Genomic DNA, 4,144 nt, shown 5'->3' on the forward strand with positions numbered 1-4,144 from the left:
ATGTTGTAACCCGGCAGTCACTGAGAGGGGGGGTGAATCAGTGAGTCCAATTCCGATCCTTAAAAAAAAACTGTCTGATGTCTGGCTAAGAAAAACCTGATATACCTGTCCCTGTTTGCACACAGTCGTATGCACACTCAGCCTCTCATAGGCACTTCCAAGTATGCACACCCATTCCACATTCCACGCACTTCAATATCAAATGCAAACAACAAGCACCCACAACACAGGGTTTTTACGAGGTTCGGCAATTTGCCTACATCCCCGGAGTAGTACCTGTAAAGGCTTCGTACCTACTCAATACACTACTTTTGACTGCACCCACAGTCGGGAGCACCCACACCCAATTTTCTCAAGTCGAAGCTGAGATGACACTCGTAGTGCCGATACAATGTGTAGCACCCACTACACGGAAGCACCCACTCCCGATGCTTAGCACCCACTAAGCACACAATAAATAATATAGTAAATTGGGGCTTATATCAATGCCCTACAGTTAAGCCTTGCCTAGCAAATACATCCACAACTAGCTAGCATGCTTACAGTTCATCCACAACTAACCTAGCATGTATACATTCATCCACAACTAACCCTAGCATATATACATGCATATAATGTAAAATCAAATGTTAGAGAATCTCACAACTGATTGCCTGGGATGACTGGAAACTTGTACTGACAAGTTTGGTGCTCACACCTTCTCTCTCCTTGGCTTCTTGCTCTTCAAAGCAAACACATCCTTGCTTTCTTCTCTTCCTCCTTGGCTTTGAGTTAATGTACCATTAACACACTTTAACCACCTCTTTTACCTCCTTTAATGGCCTAAGAACATTTATCATCAAGTATTTATGTTCATTCAAGGACCAACAAAGAGGGGGAAGCTTCTCCTACCAAAACCGTAGCCTTTTTCACTCAAAACTCATTTTTCTTGCTTCTATGGTGTGGGACTTGAAAAAACAAAGAAGTTGCAACTTGGTTCACCCAAATCTGAGTTAAAATGAGGGAGATATAACCATTTGAAGTTGGAGCAATGAAATAGCCTGAAATGGAATCTTCATAGGAGTGGCGTAGGCTACACCGGTGGCGCGCGCAACAGTGGCGAAAATCTGGCCGTAGATCTCATCAAGGAGAATCTCTTAATATAAACCATTCGATTAAAATAATGGATAGTAAATCTCAACCACAAGATTCGAATAAAATAGTCAACTAATGACGTCATGATGACGTTAACGGTCAGCATGCAATTTTTTTTGTCGATCTATGATTGGTTGCTTTTCTGGATTTTAAGGGAGCTTGTCTCCCACTCACAAAAGTGAAAGGCTTATTGACCATTGGATCCGAATCCTCCATGATGGCTTTAATCAGATTTCATGAGATCATTAAGATTGGAATCTTTTTTATATCTTCTATACAGGCGCGAAACACACCAACATGCCTTGATAAGGTGTAGCGCCAGTGCATTAAGAATTATGCACCTAACCAATCAAATCCTATGTGCAAGCATCTATCTCATCCATGTCAGCGCAGAATCTCAACAGCCTTTGGATGGGCATCAAGTCTACGTGGTCGAATCTTGACCATCCATTTCACTTCCCTTTACTCCTCTTTATTACAATCAAGCCCCTGCCTCTATATATTTTAGTGCTCAAAGACCTCTTGCAACTCAAACCTTCAAAATCTTGAAATTACACAAAATCCCTTCAAATTTCAAAAATAAATTTCGAAAAATCCACCCAACACCGAGAGCAACTGATGGATTTTCGGTTTAGATTTTCGAACCGACTTTACGTAAACACCTATAACTTTTTCATACGATATCCAATTGAGATGAAACAAAGTGCGCTGGAACCATAACTGGATGCTCTACGACTTTTCAGAAGACTCAATCATCTGAATCATTCATATAAAAGACCAAAATGCCCTTATAACTTTCTAATAACGTATCTTTCTCATACGGAATCGGAATGCGATGAAATCAGAACCGTTGGAAAGATTGTATTTTTTTCTTATTGTTACATGGAGAATACTTCCTTTAAAAAATTCATCTTCAATGCTGAAACTACCCTCAACTACCACAAATGTCGTAACTTCTTTATACGGTGTCAGAATGTGACAAAATCAGATGCACTGGACTAGATAAATTACAATCTATATTTTTTATGAAGAAATGATCTTTCAAAAATATCATTTTCACTACCAAAAATGCCCTCGATTGTAAATAGGCCAATTTTACCAGTTTTGACCTAGAAACCCACACCACCTATTAATGATGTATTAAACCACTCCATGCATACCAAGCTGCTCTGTTATGTCATCGGTGACGTTGGACACTACCATATTATCATTTTCATACACGTCACCCAAACTAGCCTTGTCATCATCACCACGTGGCCGAGTTGCCAACGAGGACAACCATAAAACAACACGAGGTAGCAGCACGACCTAATGGAGGCCCGAGGTGGTAGCACAGACTGATGGAGGGCCGAGGTGGAAGCATGGACTGATGGAGGGCCGAGTTGGTAGCACAGACTGATGAAGGGGCGAGGCGGCAGCATGGCTTGATGGAGGGCCGAGGTGGAAGCAGGCCTGATTGGAGGTCGAGATGGCAGCATAGCCTGATGGAGGGCCGAGGTGGCAGCCTGGCCTGATAGAGGGCCGATGTGGTAGCACGGCCTGATGGAGGACTGAGGTAGTGGGTCAGTCCTGTCCAGGTTTGTATACACACTTCAACCGTGCTGCGGAAGGGGACATATTTTACCTCATCACCAGCCCCCCGCTCTAGCAGTTTGAATCGATCTGCTAGAGCATTTAATTTGATGCAAAAAGCACTGCTTCACTTTCTCAACCGAGGCTACTCAACGGTTCGAGGATATGGTTGTCGCTTGTTCAAAGGCGAAGGAGGCAAAGCACCTTCATGGGGAGCCACATAAGATCACAGGCCAACTGGAGGTTGAGAAGAAAATGGCTCAATCTAAGGAGGTCCATGCCAATAATGTCGGGTTGATAACTGAAGAGCTAGAACAGGAGGTTGCTAAGTAGCTCAATGCCAACAACTTGATGAAGGAGAATGATGCTCTCTAAAATGAGTTATCTAAGACTCATGGTGCTCGCAAGGAGGAGGAGCTCACAACTAGGGTTGGCTAGCTGGAAAGGCAACACCGGGCCGAGCTGGAGGTCAAAGGGGTGGTTGAACCCCTAGGCCTGTCAGAAGTTGGTTGACATTAACATTGCTTCGTTTTAGGTTGGCTCGAACGATGCCATCCGGTTCATCCTGAGTAAGATGCCAGGCTACGATCTGACAAACAATGAATAACGCATTCCCATCCCTGCTACTTTGGTGCAGCTCTGCAGCTTGATTGACGTTGGGGAAGAGGTGATCTGACTCGAAGGATAGCCAAGTGAAGAGCTAGGCCCATGAATTAGCCCCTTGAGATTAGCCTTGTATATATATATTTTTATGTAGATGTCTCCTTCGGGAGAGATGTACTTTGAGGGCTTTTTTCCTCTTTTTTTGAGGAAAAAAAAAAAGCCCATGAATTACATGTCTAGCTTATAAGCTCTTGAGGTGCCAAGCCTATGACTAGCCATAGGGATGCCGAGTTGGGGCTCAATCTTTTGATGTGCCTTACGTTAAGGTCTTTTATGGCACTGAGTTGTGGCTGGGACTTGCATGCTTTATTGCATAAGGTCTTGAGGTGCCGAGCCATACTCGGGCTTACATTCCTTAATGTGTAAGGTCTTTGAGGTGCCGAACCATTTTCGGGCTTACGTGCCTTAGTGCGTAGGGCTTAAGGTGCCGAGCCGGGGCTCGGGCTTGAATGCCTTAATGCGTAAGGTCTTGAGTTGTCGAGCCTTGCTCGGGCTTGCATGCCTTAGTTCGTAAGGGCTTGATGTGCCGAGCTAGGGCTCGGGCTTGCGTACCTTAGTGTAAAAGGGCTTAAGGTGCCGAGCTGGGGCTTGGGCTTGAATGCCTTAATGCGTAAGGTCTTGAAATGCCGACCCATGCTCAGCCTTGCATGCCTTAGTTCGTAAGGGTTTGATGTGTCGAGCTAGGGCTCGAGCTTGCACTCCTTAATGCGTAAGGGCTTAAGGTACCGAGCCGTGCTCGAGCTTGAGGTGCTGAGCCGTGCTCGGGCTTACATGC

Source organism: Macadamia integrifolia, chromosome 13 (assembly GCF_013358625.1).
Source record: "Macadamia integrifolia cultivar HAES 741 chromosome 13, SCU_Mint_v3, whole genome shotgun sequence".
Taxonomy (NCBI): Eukaryota; Viridiplantae; Streptophyta; class Magnoliopsida; order Proteales; family Proteaceae; genus Macadamia; species Macadamia integrifolia.